Below are 20,627 nucleotides of genomic sequence, written 5' to 3' on the forward strand. Positions count from 1 at the left end.
TAAATACGATACCTTCACCTTTTCTCTATTCGTGTGCACTTTTCATAGTTTGTTATTGTAGACATGAATGCAAATGCACACTTCCTATTTTTAATGTTGCCAGTGTAATATTGCTCCTGAAGTTACTTTAAGTAGTGGATTGTTTGAAACCTAAGGTTCTGTAACAAGTCGGATCCAAGTGGGAGGCGCTCAGATACAGCCTAGAAAGCTGTGGGTGGAAATGACTTATGTGACAGGAGACACATCGAGAAGAGATTCAACAGCAGATGGCTTTACATAAGACAGTGAAGGTCAAGGGGTTCTTAATTTTTTTTTTTTAATTCACTGAAAAAGAAGCAGGAAGATAAGATTCTGTATGTGACACTGAGGAGTTCGTCCTGTATTATTACCTTAAGGAAAACGCAGATATGACCACGTCAGATTCAGATTAACTTGGGGGCATTGGGCCACAGAAAAACACATCTGTGAGCAATAAAATGCTTTCAGGTATGCTAACAGTCACTCCAATGAGAAGTGAGTCAATGTGAGCTGTCACATTTTATAAGCTTATTTGTGATTTTCAGAAAGCAGGAGAAAGAAATGTCTTAGCAATCAAGATGATGCAGAGAGAAGAGAACACACAGGGAGCTCATAGGATAGGTTTTCTAAATTATTTAAGGCTAACATGCCGAAATCTGGTCACGGGGTACTAGCTTTAGGATCTATAGGTATTTGCACACATACTGTTCCCTCTGTTTGGAAAAATCAGTTTGTGTACTAATTGAATTGGTGATTTGGGACTCTATAATTTTTTATGTTGGTCAATGTTTTTGTACAAGAGAGACACACAGAGAGAATTAACTGCCTTAAAACATTCATTTCATTCAACCTTCATCATCTCATTTCATCTTTGTAGCAATTTATTTCTCAAATGAGGAAAATGAATCATATGTTTTACAACCAGTGAGACATTTCCCCAAGATTCAGTCCTTTTCCTACTGAACCCACAGACTCACTCTTAATATAGCACATGTGGTTTCTAAAATGCTAATTCCTGTACAAATGGCCAATAAATATTTGAAAAAGTGTTCAATGTCCTTAACCTTCAGAGAACTATAACATCGTTGGAATTCCATCACACAGGAGTGAGAATAACTCTTATCAAGAAAATGACATCAAATGCTGCTGAAAATGTGGGGGAAGCCTTGCACACTACTGGGGGAATGTAAGCTAATACAATCACTATAGATCTGTGTAAAAGTTCCTCCAAAAAAAAAAAAAAAAAAAAAAAAAGAGCCAACCTATGACCCAGGTATACCACTTCCAGGTATGTGACCCCAAAGACTCTTAAGTCAACATTTCATGGATGTATTTACATATCTTTGCTTATTAATGTTATGAATAATAACTAAGAAATGGAGCCAGCCTACATATTTATCAACAGATGAATAAGGAAAATGTGGTACATATACATAATAGAATTTTATTCAGTCATGAGGAAAAGTTAAATCATGACATTTGCAGGAAAATGTATATAACTGGACACCATTACATTAAGTGAAATGGACACCATTGCATTAAGTGAAATAAGTCAGACACAAAGACAAATACTTCTTGTTTTCTCTCACATGTGGAATATAGATTCAAATTTATATGTTTGTTGGACACACATGCATGTGTGTAGGTCATGAAAATAGAAAGACAACCATGGAAAGGAAAGAACAAATCTTAAGGAAGAGGGTGAAGAGGGAAAAGAGAGTAACTGAGGACTCATGAAAGCATGACAGGGGTTTTTGTGGGGAGGAAAAGGGCCGCCAGCAGAGAGTTGGGTGTGTGGAGGACGGTGCTAGAGGGAGATGAATCAGAATAAAGTATATTGATATATATGTTGAAATTGTCACAGTGAAACTAACTTCTTTGAATGTTAATTAAAAATAATAATAAAAATCTAAGGTATCATAAAACATTACTATCTGATAAAGGAGGTGACCAGAAATTCAGTTTGCCTGGATTTATTAAGTTTTGAGGACTGGTGATGAAGTATCCATGCTGAAAGATCAGTGGGTTCCCAGGCTTTACAGCTGAAAGCAGGGTTAAATTAGAGACCAACTTTGGCCTGGAATCATTTGAGTTCTGGCATATCCCTATAATGTTTACTTCAGTCCCATATAGTCTCATTTGATCTTGTTAAATACAGAAATATGTCAACAGGGGTGGGTCTAGATTGACAAGTGTGTGATAGCTTATTCTCACTTAGAATTTCTTCAGGACAGAAAACTGCCCATTTCCCATTCTCCTAGTGACTTTTGTGATTGAGCCTGCCTGTGATGTGGTTTAATGTTGAAATGCTTTAGGTAGCAGGCTAGATTCCAGGCAGGTGCTAGGTGGGACTTGCTGGTCTGAGGCAGCCTTGATGATGGCAAAGCTGAGAGTGACCCTAGAGAGAGAACTCAGGGGTGAGCTAAAAATAGAACACTAGGCCCCGATCACAGAGACAGAGCCCAGCAGAGGCACGATTTTTATAGGTAATGGTTGCAGGATGGAGGCCTCACTAGAACCAGAAGCCTGGGCTTTGATAGAGGTGATAGAGAGAGCGATCTTAAACCAGGTAGAAGGATTATTATTATTAAAAAATTTAGTGTGTGTGTGTGTGTGTGTGTGTGTGTGTGTGTGTGTTTGTGTGTGTCTAATAGTATGCATGTGCACAACATGTGTTCAGGAGCCCTTGGAGACAGAGGATACTGGAGCTATTGTCAGTTTTGAGCCTCTAAGTGGGTGCTGGAATCTGAACCCAGGCCCTCTAAAGGAGTAGTAAGGGCTCTGGCCATTGCGTCATCTCTCCAGCACAAGAATTTATGTGACAGTTAATTTTGTGTTTTAATAAGCTACTGTCTCATGTTTTGAAGGTCAAGTTATAAATAAGCATACACTTAGGAGTCTTTTTTTTTTTTTTTCAAGAAGGGTTTCTCTGTGTAGCTTTGGAGCCTATTCTGGAACTCACTGTATAGATCAGGCTGGCCTTGAACTCACAGAGATCCTCCTGCAGACTCTGCCTCCTGAGTGCTGGGATTAAAGGCGTGCGCCACCAAACCTGATTCTCACTTCGGAATCTTAATTCCACCTAATTTCTATTTTTTTCTGTCAGCCCATGGGTTACCACCATAGCTAATTACACGTATTAGGAATCTTGCTGTCAAGAGATGTTAGAAGACTTGTACATTATGTTGTGTTCACCTTTTAAAGTGGAACCCCAAATTCTGTGAGTTTCAGAGCCAACACTATGTAGATACTCATTTTGAAAATAACTTATCATTTGTGTGTGTATGTATGTGTGAATGTGTGTGTGTGTGTGTGTGTGTGTGTGTGTGTGTGTGCATGTGTGAGTGTGTGCATGTGTATGCATGGATGTTGAAGCCATAGGTTGATGTCATGTTTCTTCCTTAAATGCTTTTCATCTTAAGTTTTTGAAACAAGGTGTCCCACTGATCCTGGAGCTCACAGTTGGGCTTGGCTGCCTATCTAGCAAGCCCTAAGCATCCTCCTGTCTCTGCCTCCCAGGTGCTGGGGTTTCTGGCACAGGCTGCTATACCATGGGTTTACACAGGTTCTGGGGAATGGAAGTGCACTGCAAGCCTTTTCCTTCTTTCTTTAGCAGACTTAATTCACTTTGTTTTTGTGATATAAAAAATCCTATATGGTAGCCACACCTGGAGCCTGGGCTCTCTGAATGGAGACTCTGATGTGGGTTCTCACAAGATAGGGAATTCTTGATGGAGTCTTGGTGAAAACAATCTTCTCCTAGACCTTCTTGAGATTGAGGGTCAGGTACCTGTAGGTCTTGAAGATAGCATCAGAGATGGTCTTGGCAAGTTGCCTAAGGTGGTTGTGTTGCCTCTGGCTGATGTGTAGTCATCGTTGGCCATCAACGTCAGCTGCTTGGCCACAGGAGCAGAGATGGTGTCAGTTTTTCTGGGGGTATGGAGGAGGCACCTCAGTGCAGAGCAGTGACAACACTTCATTATTATAAAAGATTTATTATTTGTATGAGCGTTTTGTCTACATGTGTGTATACCATTGTGTATGCTGGAGGAGGCCGGAAGAGGGGGTCACATCCACTCGAACTGGAGTTGCACACAGCTGTCACCTACTGTGTGGGAGCTGGGAAACGAACCCTGCAAGAGCAGCCAGTGTTCTTAACCACTGAGCAACCTCTCTAGCCCCAATACTTCATTATTTTTTATTTTATTACATTTTATTTATTTATTTGTGTGTGTCTGCATGAGTGTAGGCACATGTATGCCATGGCACATATGTGTAAGTCAGAAGACAACTTGAAGGAGTCATTTCTCCCCTGCCACTGTGTAGGTCCTGGGGATTGAACTCAGGTCAGCAGTCTTTCTGTTGGGAGGCACCTTACCTACTTAGCCATCTTACCTGCTCAGCAAGTACAGTATGACTGAGCCATTCCTCTGGTCCTTATTATTATTTCTCATGTCTTTAATTTAATTTTATTTATTGTTAATATTATTATTATTGTTGTTGTTGTGTGTGTATGTTGTGTGTGAGTGTTGGCATGCTCTTGAATGCATATGGAGGTTAGACAACAAATTTCAGTAGTTGATTCTTTCCTTCCACAGTAGGTCCTAGGGATCAAGCTCAGGTTGTCAGACTTGCATGGCAAGTGCTTTTAGCCACTGAGGCATCTTACCAGTCCTAGTCTTTGTTTTTGAAGTACAAATAACCAACAGCGGCTATTCTTCTTTTCCTCCTTGTCATAAAGAGAACTTCCTCATTGCCCTCTCTTTTGCTGTTGCACAGCACCCTCTTGTGTAGGTGTACAAAGATGACCTAGCTAGTTCTTCTGTTGATGGACACTCAGTTGTTTGAAGGTTTCAATGGATAATAATGGTACGAAACTTTGTAGAAAGGCTGCAGGTGTGTTTTAGAAGGTATCAGTGCCACCATTACAGTAGGAAAATCCACTGAGAACAATGGATTAGGACAGTGTCAGAAGTGGAGGAAGCTCTCATAGAAGGATGGATACTGGGACAGCTGTTTAGCTCTGCCATTCTCTCCATACCTGAAAGCTAACAGAATTTCAGTTTTAACCATACACATAGTGAGACATCAGATTACAAAATTGTACCTTTTTAGGTGAGGCAACTTTTTTTTTGGCATGTTTTTTTGAGGCTGGCCTCAAACTCAATATGTAGCCAAAGATAGCCTTGATCTCCCTGCTTCTGCCTCCCAAGTTTTGGAATTATAGGTTGATGCCACCACATCTGGCCATCGTGGGAATTTCAAAGCTAGTCTGACATGAAGAAGGGATGTTGTTTGTGTGCACATGCATTTAAACTTGCCAAGTTCTTTCCCATGAATACTACTATTGACTTATTTTTCTTTGATGTAACCATTGGAACTTAACATGTAAAAACGCCACTGGAATTATTATGCAGATCTGTAACTGGATGACTACAGTATGGGCGTGTGGTAAGTAGCAGGTACTGAGCACAACCCCCACCAGCTGTAGAACAGCTCTCCAGTAGGGAAGCAAACGAATGCAAATGAGATGTACTTGGCCATGGAACAAAGATGAAAATGACATTCACTTGTAAATGAGTTTTCTGTGTTTAATGTAAACAGAATGACATGCATTCTGTAGGAAGACCTCCATGACCTTAGGACAGTAACTGAATATGTTACACGAGGCTGCACATGTTTCTTACAGTTTGATCATTATTAATGTATCTCATGACATAACAGTCTCTGGGTTTTTAATTTGTATAGACTACTTTTCATGACTTTTTATTCTAGGCAATGACTGAAGAGATACCATGAGAAGTTTCTCTTTGGATATCCCTGGAATAAAACTTAAATCTGGCATCTTTATCTTAGATTAGGGAAGAGCCAAACTGATAGTCAGGATGAAGAGAAGAGAGACCAAGCCCTTAGCTTGGCCACTTACTGCTAACCATGGTCATAACCTACACATCCGTTTAAATACTGGAATGATTGATATGTAGCTTTGCTTTCTGAACTTTATTCATCTTTCAACAACAGTTTTAAGTCTCCCCTCATTTCTCCTCATTCCCCTGGAGAATGCCAGTAGCCTTTAAGACATTTTGTAAGAAAATGACAGCTTATGTCCAATACATGTACTTGACAAAATAAAGTGACTGAATATAAAAGACCACCTGCTGTGGAAACAGGGTGGGAGTGGGAGGTGGGGGTTGCCTGATTGTATGTATGTACCAAAAAAAGAAAACCCACCTTGAGCTCAAGGTTTAGTGAGAGATCCTTCATCAAATAAGGTGAAGAAGAGTTAAGTGTGGAAGACATCCAAGGTTGAACTCTGCCCTTAAGACCCATCTTAAAAGATGGGTCTTCTGAGTCTTAAAAGATGGGCATATTGTCTAGGAAAAAGATAAAGGGACATGAAAGGACATTTCTAAGAGACAGACTAACACGGGTAAGTAATGGAGTGGGGAATCCTTATGGATGAATGTTAGAAAGTGCAAATATGTCAGTGCCTTTTGCAAGCAGCAGCAGACAGGCAGGCAAGTATTATTCACAGGTGAGTGTCCGACTGTGAGGAGGCATGGCATGTGCTTTAGATTAGGGCAGAGGCAAGTCTGTATCCTGGCTGTGCATCTACCGAGTTGGGAGAACCTGGCAAAATAACTTAACATTTATATGCCTCCATTTACTCATCTGCAAGATGGACAGAATAACGACATTGTTTAGAGGCCTCTTGTGAAGATAAATCAATTTTTGCAAAGAGTTTTAAAGTATCTTGGCAAATTGTTTCTGAGAATCTGAGTAATTGTGTAGGGTCCATAAAGGAAGAGGCTTTTGGAAGGTTTAACCTGGCACGGGCAGCTTCATACAGCAAGAGGATGATTTTGGAGGTAGGGAGATAAATTGGGAGGTAGCTGCATTCTGCATTCTGCAGACAGCTGAAAAGAGAAAGTGGCAATCAGAATGTGAAGGAGAGAGTGGAGTCCCATCTTTAGGAGGCGACATTGGTAGCACTTTGTGAATACAGTGTAGGAGACCATGAAAGGGAGTGTGGAGCCTTACACATGAGAGGCAGTGTGACAAGGAATTGCCCGTGGAGAGTGTAGACAGGAATCATAAAGAAAAGAGCAAAAAGAATATAGAAAATGGACACTTAGGCAGCTTTAGGATTAAAAGCAGTCTAGGATTATTTAAACCCCTGACATTATAGTACAGTGTGACGTGATGTTAACTACAGTAAAACAGTGGGAAGTGACAGAAGCTTTAAATGAGAAAATCTGACTAAAGAAGATGACCTAGTGGGCTAAGAGATGGCTCAGTGGATAAAGAGCTCGCTGTGCAAGCATTGGGGACCTGAGTTTGGATCCCAGGCACTGATGTAAAAAGCCAGATGCAGTGGTTCACACCTGTAATCCCAGCACTGGGGAGGCAGAGACAGGTGGATCCCTGGAGCGCCTTGCCTAGCCAGCCTAATTGAGTTGGTGAACTCAGTTCACGGAGGGACCTCTAAAAATACGGTAGAGAGCTGTTGTAGAAGACACTAAGGCTGTCACACAACTACTCACGCATGAGAATGTGCACTCATCAGGGAACAGGCACACAAACTTGCATCTCCCCCACACAAAGATTGTCTGTTATGATGATAATTACAGAAGGATATGTGTGATAAACGAAGACTAGAAAATGAAATGCAAAACATGGGCAGTATATGTGCTGGGTGTATATACTTCTCATTGTGCTTGATGACCTTTTGGCTTTCCAGTAGCAGGTCTAGTTGAACTGCTTTTATTTAGTAATTTCAAAGTACACTATTGTTCTTATAACAAGTTAACCCTTAGTATTTTAGTGTGCATAGTACACCATCAAACACAAATTCTTCCTTAACAGCATCTAATACACAGGCCGCAGATAAAATTTGCATTTTCTTTCCAAAAAATGAAATAGCTTGATAAAACTGCCCAGTTCGGTGGAGGGTTGTTTCCTGCTGGGCAGAGGGCCCTGGAGCCACCAGGGTGTCTTCGGGCTGCAGGCTAGGTAGGATTGTCCATCAGAGCCACCGGAGAGCCGCCGCCACCGCCGCCGCCGCCGCTCCCCTCCCCCCAGCTTCAGTGTGGAGGATTGAGAAGGAGGGCAGCTGGCTCAGAGACGGGGGAGGGCTGTACAGGCTCTTAGTGCCTTGGCGCCAGCTGGCAGCATGCAGCGGGAAAGCAGCCAGTAGGTCTGTGCTTGGGGTGAGGAACTTTGCCACACTGCCTTTGTCAAGCCAGTTGTTCAGGTCCTGTGTTTTCTCACAGGGCTCCCCACTTGCTTGGTGACAGCTACTAGCCATCTCCCCGAGAGCTGCTGCTGACTCACCTTCCCTGTGGTCTCTGTAAAGCATGGTCCCCCTTAATTAGCTGGACCGTTTGAATTAAATCAGGCCTTTAAAAAAAGTCTGTAAGGAAGGATGTGCCTCCTTAATTAAGTTGTCAAGAATATCCGGCAACCTTTATGAAACAAAGCAAGACAAAACAAACAAACAAACAAAAAAGCAAAGCACACCAGACCAAAACAAACCACTGATAACAAAGCAAGGCAGCTGAGCAAATCAAATTTTAACTCAGGTTTCCCAAGATATCTCAAGGTAGAGAAAACAGGTTCAAAAGACTTGACCCTTAATGACTGACTAATCTTGTTCCATTTCCTTCTGTTTAAGTAAAGTTAGAGCTTTGTGTCAGCTTACCTTTCTCCCTGACTGAACTGACAATTACTCCCGGGACACCATCTAATCCCCAGTCCATGATGCGCTGTTTGCAGTTGTCTTGACCTGTTCTTTCTACAGCTGAATTTGGTATTTAAACAAAGTCTACTCATAACATTTCTTTAAGTTTTGTTTTTTGTTGTTATTCAACCCATTCTTCAGTCCTTCACATTCTCTGTAAATAGGTAGTTACAACCAGAGGACTGTTTAGATCAACGTTTCATTTGGGGAACAAGAAAACATGGGTAGGGCTACGAAGTTCCTATGCTTCATCCTGGGAGGCAGGTAATGTATGCTCCAGTTTTAGAAATAATTAACTCTTAAATTCAGGGTCTCTCTCCTTCTCTCCCTCTCTCTCCTCTTTGGAGTGTTAGGTAATGAAACTCAGGTTCTCAAACATGTTAGGTTTGATCACCAAGAGCTACATTTTCAGTCCAGTAATTGTGTGTGTATGTGCACTTGTGCATATGATGTGTGTAAACTCTGTGTGTGTGTGTGTGTGTGTGTGTGTGTGTGTGTGTGTGTGTGTGTGTGTGTGTGTGATGGCATATTTGTTGAAGTCAGAGGACAACCTGAGGTGTTGGCCCTAACTCTTTACCTTATTTGAGCAGGGTGTCTTGTTGCTCATTGCTGAGTGTAAGTGTTCGAGATTATCTGGTCTGAGAATTTTCAGAGATTCTCCTGTGTTCATCTCCTACCTCACCGAGGCATTACTGGATTACAGATATCTTCCGTCAAGGCTTCATGTGGGCTACAGGGATTCAAACTCAGGTCCTTATGCCTGCATAGCTAGGACTTTACCCCATGAGCCATTGCCCCATTCTCTAAGCATCTTTTTAATTAAATGTTTTTGGCATTTCTTGATGAAATTTGCTTAGATCCATTCTTTTTTTTGGGTGCAAAGATAGATAGTAGTTTCCTAGTTCTTTTATTCTTTATGCATTTGTTATTTCCTTTGACACCTTTTAGTATGCAAGTGTCTGTACTATTCACATCACCCTCTTCACTCCTCTGAGTGAAGTTCTGGTCAACCTGGCTCAGTCAGAACTCGGCTGCTCTGTTCTAACTCTGCTTTGAGGAATGGCCTGGAACCAGGGTCTTTGTGGGAGCTTTCTTTCCCCATCTACTCCAAAGTGTTAAGTGATAACGTCATAGACAGTGCCAGCTTTTTGATGTCTATGTGATCTGAGCTAAGAATAGCTGAAAGGTGAACTTGTAAATATACTTTTCTCCAGCTGTAGTGTCTGATGATGCCCAACATGCTCTATCTCCTCTGAGGGCCTCAGAACTACAACCAGGTCATGGAATGACACTACCAAGAGCTGAGAGGAGAAAAATCAAACATTATTATATTAACAATAATTCACTTATTTTATTGACTGGTTGCTGCTATCTATGTCCATGGAATATGTTTTTGAAAATGAACATGGAATAGTTTATTTGTAAGCTAGAACTGGTTGCAACCGGAAGATACTGTGCTTACTGAGAGTGTGTTTTTGGCTTTTATGTGAAAATTTTCAGGAATGAAGATGAGGGGCAGAAAGGAAACCTTGGAAGATGTGGGAAAAGAAGTTACCTGCTTTATGTATTTGTTGAGGATGACATGTTAAAGGCTTGTTTGATGGGTGATGCTATTCTGTATATTGTAAATGTGTGTTGCTTTAATTGGTTGATAAATAAAATGCTGATTGGCTAGTAACCAGGCAGGAAGTATAGGCAGGATAAGCAGACAAGGAGAATTCTGGGAAGAGGAAGGCTGAGTCAGGAGTTGCCAGCCAGACACAGAGGAAGCAAGATGTCAAGGCAGAACTGAGAAAAGATACCAAGCCACATGGTAGATAAGAATTATGGGTTAATTTAAGTGTAAGAGCTAGTCAGCAATAAGCCTGAGCTTATGGCCAAGCAGTTTTAATTAATATAAGCCTCTTTTGGTTTACTTGGGTCTGAGTGGCTGCAGACTGGGCTGGACAGAGGAAAACTTCAGCTGCACTTGGTCTCCAGGGTGGCACTATTGGGTAGGGTCTTTAGGAGGTGGGACATTATGGAGGGCTTTCAGGCCATTGGGAATGCTCCACAGAAGGGAATTGTGGGCCCTATCCAGCCCTTCTCTCAACTTCCTGGTTTGTGAGATTTAAGTAGTTTGCCAAGTCACATTAACACCCTGCCATTATGCTAAGCTGTCCTCACCAGAGAACTAAATCAATACAGACACTTGATCTTTGATTAAATCCTCCAGAACCATTAGCTGAAACAATGTGTATGTGTGTGTGTGTGTTTGTATGTGAACATATGCATGATATATGTGATTGTGTATGTGTCTGCATGGTTTATGTGTGTGTGTGTGTGTGTGTGTGTGTGTGTGTGTGTGTGTGTGTGTGTGTGAATGCATGCATGGTATTTGTGCATGCATATGTATGGGTATGAATCTGAAAGCCAGAGGAGGATGTCAGCTATCTTGCTCTATCATCCCTATTCCCTTGGGACAGGGTCTCTCACAGAACCTGGAGCTTGGGTGATGGCCAGCAAGCCCCAGAAATCTTGTCTGCACTCTCCATAGTGCTGGGTTTATAGGTGTACATGGCCATGCCTGGATTATTACATGGTGTTAGGGATCAATCTTCATCAGTGCTGAATTCTTTTTTCTTAGTAAGTTAATTTCCTCAGGTATTTCATTACAGAAAAGTAGAGCCTTCTAATGCATAGGTCCTGAAACTAGCATTGAGAGGAAGAATAAGAGTATAAAATATGTTTTTTTTTTATTTTCCTTTACTAGTATGTTGGTCCAGGTGAGTTAAATGGTGGTATTCTAGTTTCTAGCAGGGTTTTTTTTTTTTTTTTTTTTTTTTTTTTTTTTTTTTTTTGTGTGTGTGTGTGTGTGTGTGTGTGTGTGTGTGTGTGTTTCACAGATGGGGAATAATAAAGCACAAAAAGTTTGATGAATGAACTTAAGCTGGAGTGCTTGTAAAAATATGTAGACTATAGGAAGGATCACTTTTTGGGGGGAGAGTAGAATGAGAAATTGATCTCTTTGGGCACAGAAGAATGTTCAGATTACTATTGTTGAAAGAGACTATTTTCCCTTTCCACCTACTCAGCAACTAGTCCTAAATAAGAGGTTTCAGTATTTGTATCCTCATGATAATTCCAGAAATAGTTGCCCATTTATTCCTAATAATGTTACCGAAAAATACCAGCAATTATATAATGACTGCAAGAAATCACATTTTAAGTAAATGAAGAGGAAAATGATCCTTCTTATTATATGTCTCCAATTTATATGTAATTACCATCTGTGAAAGAACCTTCCTGGTATGCCTAATAACTGCCTTTTGTCCTTGCATGAAAAGTCGAAGCTTTATTTTTTTATTTTTATTTGAGGCTTTGTTCTGCTCAGCTTATTCCTGGCTGTTTGGGGAGATAGAGGCGGCATTTATGACATGTCTCCCAGACCTTAACTCAGACTAGGACCAGTGACTCTTCATAAGAAAACATGGCTTCTTTAAGCCACCAGTTTCTAATGACCTTGGACTCTTCTGATTGGTAGATAATAACAAACTATATAAACATATGCTTTTTTCCCCCTTTAACTTTGGATTTATTGGTTATTTTATCCTTAGGAACCATCTTTTGAAAACAAGGCAGGGAACAGAAAAGAACAAAATCAAACAGAGTTTTCTTTGTCTACTTAATGATGAGATCAGGTGGGTGAATGTTTGCTGTCCACACACTGCAACAGCAAGAGTAAGAATTTTCTTCTTAATTAAATATAGACTTTGAATTTTCTTCTTAATTAAATATAGACTTTTAAGCCATTTCTCCTTTCATAGCCTTACCATCTACCAATAGTCAGAGTGCCAACATAGCTGATTTTCATATTTGGTATTATGATGGCTAATCTTGGTTATGGACTTAAAACACCTGGGAAAAGAAAGCCTCAACTGAAGGACTGGCTTGTGGGTGTGACTATGCAGCATTTTCTTTATGGCTAATTAATGTGGGAATCCCCCATCCCCACCTGCTCTGGAAGGTACCATCCCTTAGAGTGTGGAAGGCCTGGCCTATAACCTTTAAGGAAAATAAACCCTTTCCTCTCCCAAGTTGTTCTTGGTCATTTTTTTTTCACAGCACCAGAAACCAAACTAGAAAAAGTATGTTCAGATGCCATGCACCATAGTATTTTTATTAAGTTGAAATATTTTCTGTTCAATACCTTAGCATTTATAGGTACAGTGTTGTTTTTGGTGTTAAAGTGAGTGAACATATTATAAATTTTTGTTTTCACTCATTTCTAGGTTTCTTTATTCATTTGTTTATTCAGTCCTTCACAAAACTTTTATTGGGTGTGCACAGATCCTGTGCAGTCATTAGAGACATGAACACACAGATGGCCCAGAGACCACTTTGATTACTTAATGGGGGAGGTACTGTGGAGTGAAGCTAGACTTACTACCTGTGTGCTGTTAAAGAGTATATTCTTTGGGATATAAAAAATTCACACATTCAAAGTCTCTTGGGAATGCAAAGAAAAATTAGTTATTCCTATAGTACATGTATTCCTATAGTAATAACTAGTTTTCAACTTAGCAACAATGTCAACTTATTGTCAGAGTAAGGTGCTGGAGAGTTTTTAATTTGTTGTGAGTATCCCAGACATCTACCATGCTTATGTAGATTGCGTTGGGACCTACAGCACATGCGTATACCTAATTTAGTGTGAAGTGACTGGGTGACGTGGAAAGCCTTATCTTTACTCAGCTCTTTGGTGACTTTAGACACATTCAAATGTTATTGAGTGGACAATGATTGGGGCTAATGAGGATGCAGAGGGACTCGGCATGGGCTGCTATTCACTTGTGATGTCTGTATAGAAGGAGGGTCCAGTTCAGATTCCATTTCTCTGGTCAAGAGTTTCTGTATTTTCCTTACGGTAGTAATTGCTTTTAGTGCATTTTATACACATGTATATTGTATTTGTTTATCAATCTTTCACCTCTAGTAAAATTTGATCTCTTCTAGGATGAAAACAGCCTCTGGGGATTGAACCCCAGGCTTTCCATTTGTTAGGTACAAACTCCATTACTCACCTATATCCCCCAATGTTTATATTGAGATAAGGTCTTAGTTTTACTATGTTAATGAATTAATATATAGTAGTTCTGAAATTTTCCTTACCAGATACTGACCTTAATACTTTTTTATGCTTGATTTTTGAGACAGGGTCACATGTAGCCCAGACTGACTTTGAGCTCACTACATAGCTGAAACTGGATTTGTCTCCCAATTCTCTTGCCACCACCTCCCATGAGTTCAGGTTACAGGTGTGTGCCACTGTGCCCGGATTGACCTTTAAATTATTTACTTATTTATATAATTTAACAGGCAATAATATCAAATTGTGTGCCAGAAAGTATTCTGTTGTGCCTTTTATATACATTGACTGTTTTGATGGTTGCCATAATCCTATGAATCCATGTCCACCACTTAACAGATAAGGAAAACTAGTAAGTTACGACCCCACCTCAGGCTGCATTTACACTCACTCAGGTGTCCTTTGGGTGTTAGTAGGCGTGGCGGTCTCTTCTTTTGTGTTCTTTACAGTTTAGTAACAGAGGAAAACAGGAACAAATAAACGGGGGAACAAAATACTGGGGCTAACACATGCAGGGAAAATTCATCCGTGTAACAGAAGGGGCTGGGAGCCTTTGTACATCATTCTGCCAAAGGGCTGTTTATGGGGAAGTGACATTTAAGATGAAGACTGAATGACCAGAGGAACCAGGCATTGTGTTTCCAGGGGAGATTCATGAATGCAAAGGACAAGGCCAATGCAAGTGTCTTTGGCAGCTATAAATCTGGCACTTCCATGAGAGAAAACTTAACATGATGAGGGACAAACGTGATGGCATGTGCCTGGGCACCCGAGGTTGGCAAGGGGGAGGAAAGTTGGGGCTCTGAAAGTCACAACAAGGCTGCTAACTTTTGTTTTGAGTGTGGTGGGAAGCCATTAGGAAGATTTAGTCAGAGAAGAGAAAACCTAAGATTGTATTGGTTCTTGGGTAAAGAAAGAATTGTGTCAAGTCAAGAGTGAATCAGAAAGGCCATGTGGAACATGATTGCAGCGTTTCAAGGGATAAGGGACAGTGAGGTGGGCGTTAGGTTAGCAGTAAAGCTTGTGACCTGCACTGAGAAGTGGGCTTGAGTTTTGAGATAGGATCTTGAGCACCTGTAAATGGATTTTACATGGGAGGCAAAGGAGAGAAAGAAATTAGCGTTATCTTCTGTTTGGGGGGCTTGTAGATAGCTTAAGGTGCAGTTACTGAGGATCAGCAAGGATGGGAGGAGGTGGGGGGGAATCAGTGTAACACAACACACTTTGTTTAACATCACAGAACTCATGCAAATGGACTGTGATGAATGACAAATAGAGAAGCAAATATAATTTAGTATTCAGGCAAATCAGGGCTAGCTGCTGAAGCCAAATGCTTCCATCACTGAGGGTGAAAGAGAAGTTCTTTAGATGAGCCTTTTTTGTTTATCCCATACACCTCTACCTTCATGATATCTGTAGGGTAAGAGTCAGCAGGCATTGTGCTGAAATTGAGGCTGCAGGATGTGCCATCCTGGGTGGGTCTTTGTTTTTCCTAGCCTTGTCAATCATGACAGCAGTGTACTCTGATTTTTGTACAATGAATACATGCTAGTTAACAAAAAGGCATGCACGTTGTCTTCCTTCTCCTAATGGGGCAGTGTGGGGCATCTCAGGGGCAGTTGGTATATGCTCTAGCTAAGAATAGAGTGAGAGTGGGGTGGTATAAAATAAGTGTGGTACACTCTGTCTCCGGAGAGAGTGTTCTTGGTATGGGGACTCACCTTGCACTAAACCCTGAGGGTTTAAAAACCTATTTTTTTTATGTGTTTGGGTATTTTACCTGTGTACCACATACATGCCTATTGCCTGCCGAGGTCAGAAAAGGGCATCAGATCCCCTGGAACCAGAATTACAAATGGCTGTCATCTGTCATGTGGGTGCTGGGAATTGAACCTAAGTTCCCTGACAAAGCAGTCAGTGTTCTTAACCATTGAACCTTCTCTCAAGTCTCTGCCTTGAGGTTTTACTCTTAATTTTAGAATCCCCCCCTTATTAACTGATAAGATTAATCTGTCTTTGAGATAGAATATATTAAAATAAAGCAAGACCCGATTTTCTTGAGATTTTACAGAGTCAGAGTGAAGGAAAACATATGAAAGAGTCCAGTTTAAGTCCACATCCTTAGATTAGAAAACTAAAAGCTGGGGAGGGGGGCAGGGGGTGGGGGTGGTTCACGCCTTTAATTCCAGCTCTTGGGAGGCAGAGGCAGGTGGATCTCTATGAGTTTGAGGCCAGCCTGGTCTACAGAGTGAGTTCCAGAACAGCCAGGGCTACACAGAGAAACCCTATCTCTAAAACTAAGCCAAAACAAAAAACTAAAATAACACAAAACAAGCAAGCAAACTCCTCCAAGCTCGAGGTCATTTTCTTTCCCTTCCTCCCTCCCTTTTTTCCTTCTTGTATTGGAGCTTGAATCTAGGGTCTTACACAGCCTTGGAAAAAAATGCTTTAGTCTATAACCTGTAAGGTTGTCCACCACTGTGTATGTAGATGTGTGGTTTTTACTTACGTGAACCCCTAGTGGGCACATTTTATAATCTGATTTGAAAAACTTAACAATGTATCATTATATTTTTCAGCCCTAGCAGTTTTTTTAAGCATCATCTATGAATTGTGTTTTCAAAGTAGCCAGAATTATTACAATCAGGGATCTTACATTGCTCTGTGGCCCAAACTCATTCACCAAAACTCATCTTTAGCGGTGCTTAATCTTTGAAAAGCTCTGGCAAGGATGAACAGGGTGTTGGTGGTCCTATAAGATGCCCAGTGCCCCTAGAAAGTAGTTAGTGAATTTGGTTCTATGATGGAAATTCCTGAGGAGTTGAGCAGTTTAGCTGCTCAGCACCAATCCTGTGTCTCATCGGATTGTACTTCATAATCTCACCGGGGCAAAGGATGCCAGGGCAAAAGGGCCAGACGAAAAGAGAAAACTGCCAAATAGCTTTACAGAGATGTCAGTTTATCACATATGTGGGAGCATCAGGCGATGGACGTGACATTCCAAGCAGCCTGTTTCTTTTCTCTCTGCATACTAAAAATGTTAATTGAGAGCAGATAAAAGGTGAGGGGACACAATGCACACTAACTCATTTTAAAGCCTACAGGTAAAAGACTGAATTCTTGTGTGCAATAAATGGCTTTCCACTTAATAAACTGGAGTTGTTCCAAGGACATCTCTTCATTAATGGAGCAGGTGCAGATGAAGTTTTGAGAAACTTGTCCAGTATTTTAAAAAAATAAAACATTTAATTAACAAGCATGAAAACAGTGGCACACTTGAAGTGGGAACAAAACAATTGTTTTATATCAAACAGTGCAAATCCAATTTGTGAATGCAACTGCATTGAAAGGCTTTAAAATATTAATAAACCACTGTGGGCTTTAAGAAAGAAGTTTTCATTTTCTTTCAAGGTTTTCTCTTGAGACAAGTTCTAAACCAGAAAAGATGTTGAAAAGAATGCAAAAAAGTACATTCTTCCTGAAGGTCCAAAAATATTATCTACCAGAAACAAAGATTAAAAAGGAGTTAGAATATTTATAAGCATTAAAAATAAATTGTGTGTGGATTTTTTTGTTAGAGTTACTTGGAATTACAGTCTCTCTACTCCTCTTCAATAACTTGTTCTTAGGATTTAAATGTAACAGATTTGATAAAAAAATTAATGTTAAAGAAATATGCTGTTTTCCAACTGACAAAATCATGGGGATATATAAAATGTTTCATAATATTAAAAAAAAATCAAGACAGATACCATTTCAAGATAAGCAAATTTCAGTTAAAGGTTTATATTTTATTTACATTAAAATTTTCATACAGTAATCCTCTCTGAGTCTAGCCTTTTCCATCAAAGGGTCTGGTAGCAGAACCTACAGCTGGTCACAGTGATGCTCACTTCAGGCTTCAGGGACGGCACAGCTTTCAGGCCTTCTCTTCTCCAGTGACCTGGTTAAAATCCCTGAGTTAAATCTCAGGTTGGGCGATCTGCAAAACAGATTGGGTAAATCCTCCTGAGGACAGCCGGACCTTCTGTCAGAGCATCCACTCAGGGCCCACCACCAGGGTTCCGTTCCTCTGCATCTTTCATTTGGGAAAACACAGCAGTTACAAGTCACAGGTGAGCTCGCAGGAAGGCTGGCCTGCATTTGGAGGCTCACTGAAGTTGATGAGATTTGATTATTTGATTCCTCCTGATAAAACCCTCATCCTGCAGACGTGATCCTGAAGTCACCAGAAGGAAAGTAAGTGTACACAGGTTAGTGTTTCCCCAGGTGCTCACAGAGAAAGCCCAAACAGTCTCACCATCTGCAGGATTCTGGTTATCCTTCCGTGCATAAGCTTTTTAATGGCTACTCTGCATCCTCATGTTAGCAAGTGAGTTAGACGTAGATAATGGTTGAGTAAGAGGTGACCCAGTTTTCCTTTTCTGAAATTGAAAGATCTTGATTCCATGAGTTCAAGTTTCCATGTCTTGAAATTATAATGCCTGGACTCTGACTAGACTAAAAATTATTTTTAGATTATAATGTTTATTTTATATGTGCGAAAAATGCTTTGCCTGGGTGTATGTATACGTATCATGTGCATGCCTAGGTAGGTCAGAGGAGGGCATGGGATGCCCTGGAACTGGAGTTTTGGATGGTTATGAACCATGTTGATTCAAACCTCAGGAAGAGCAACAAGTGCTCTAAAATGCTAAGCCATCTCTCTTGTTCTTCCTAATTTGTTTTTGTCTAATAAAGAAAAAAATCACCACCAAAGAATAAAAAAGCAGTGTAATCAATAGAAACTAAACAGCTCAATACAAAGCACCATAGATACTGTCATTAAATTATGTTACTTACTACTGTTTTCTCCACTGCCAGCTGAGACCCCATCTTAAACAAATTTCCCGCTAAAGCTGTTCAGTTTCATGTCCCTTTTTGGGTTCCTGTAGCCCTTTTGTTGTCTAACTCCTCCATTCTCAGACCACTTGGTTAACTATTGAGTCCTTAGTTCTCACTCTCTTCTGTTTTTCAATCTTTCATCATCCCAGGCCTTCTATCATACCTTAATTATTCTCACCATTTATCATTTATTTATTTTCTGAAACAGGGTTTCTCTGTGAAGCAGCCCTGGCTGTCCTGCCTCTCACTCTGTAGACCAGACTGGCCTTGAACTCACAGAGATCCGCCTGCCTCTGCCTCCTCAGTGCTGGAATTAACGCCTGGCTCTTCTCACCTTTTATTGGTGAAACTTTTCTATACTGAATGAAGCTACAGAGATAAAAGATGATGCCTGCTTACTTAAAAGATGCCAGTGTTTCCCTTTTTTGGTATATAATGATGGCTCATTGCACATTTATGACTTCATGTGCTCTAGCCATGTCCCTAAGAGGACATTATGTACCATGTAGAAGAACCATAAAGAATTTTAGAAACTGTAGCAAGTCTTGTCCTGGAATCAAGAAGCTGTCAACAGGTTTCCTAATGGACTCCTCCATCTGGAAGACTTTACTTACTGAAGTTTAGGAATACAGAGAACATTTGCTTGTGACATTTGGTAGAACTATTCATTATTTTAAAAAAATTCTAATTTATTTTACATCCCAACCACAGTTTCTCCTCCCAATCCCTCCTCCCCCTGTCTTCCCCACCCCCAAACCACTTCTTCTCCATTTCTATTCAGAAAAGGATAGACCTCTCACGAATATCAACAAAACACAGCATATCAAGTTACAGTAATATGAAGCACCTCCCCTTTTATTAAGGCTAGTCAAGGAGACCCAGTATGAGATATCAGGTCCCAAAAGGGAGCAAAAGAGTCAGAGACAGCCCTACCCCCACTGTTAGGAGTCCCACAAGAAGACAAAACTGCACAACTGTCACATAAATGCAGAGGGCCTGGGTTGGTCCCATGCAGGCTTCCTTGTTTGTTGGTTCAGTCCCTGAGTCTCTACGAGCCCAGGTTAGTTGATTCTGTGTGTTTTCTTGTGGTGTCCTTGACCCCTCTGGCTCCTAGAATCCTTCTCCCTTCTCCCCAACAGGATTCACCAAGCTCGGCCTAATGTTTGGCTATGGGTCTTTGCATCTGTTTTGATCAGTTGCTGGGTGAAGCCTCTCTGATGGCATTTGGGTTAGGCACCAATTCCAGCACTTTCCATAGGCAGAACAGACTGTAGGTCGAAGGTTACGTGCAAGTCTTGCCTTGCCACAGGAGATGGCCAGTTCAGGCTCCATATCCACTACTGCTAGGCGTCTTAGCTGGGGTCTTGTAGATTCCTGGGAGTTTCCCTTGCACCAGGTTTCTACCCGATCCTGAAATCGTCCCCCCCAACCCCCCCACCTTCCCCCACCCCCTCACCCCCGCGCGCGCGCGCTTCCAGTTATCACTTTCAGCACTCTCCCTCTTCACCTCTCACCTGTTCCATCATATTCCTGCCCCCAGTTCACCCACAAAATCTCTTCTATTTCCCCTTCCCAGGGAAAACTGAATGTCCCACCCTGAACCCTCCCCATTACATAGACTCTCTGGGTCTGTGGATTGTAGCACGGTTACTCTTTACAGTTAATAGCTACTTATGAGTGAGTACATACCGTGTTTGTCTTTCTGGGTTGGGTTACCTCACTCAGGATGATTTTTTTTCTATTTCCATCCATTTGCCTGCAAATTTCATGATGTCATTGCTTTTAACAGCTGAGTAGTACTCCATTATATAAATGCACCACATTTTCTTTACCCATTCTTTGGTTAAGGGGCATCTA

The sequence above is a fragment of the Peromyscus californicus genome, unplaced genomic scaffold, assembly GCF_007827085.1.
Source record: "Peromyscus californicus insignis strain IS unplaced genomic scaffold, ASM782708v3 Scaffold_5__1_contigs__length_169319896, whole genome shotgun sequence".
NCBI lineage: Eukaryota > Metazoa > Chordata > Mammalia > Rodentia > Cricetidae > Peromyscus > Peromyscus californicus.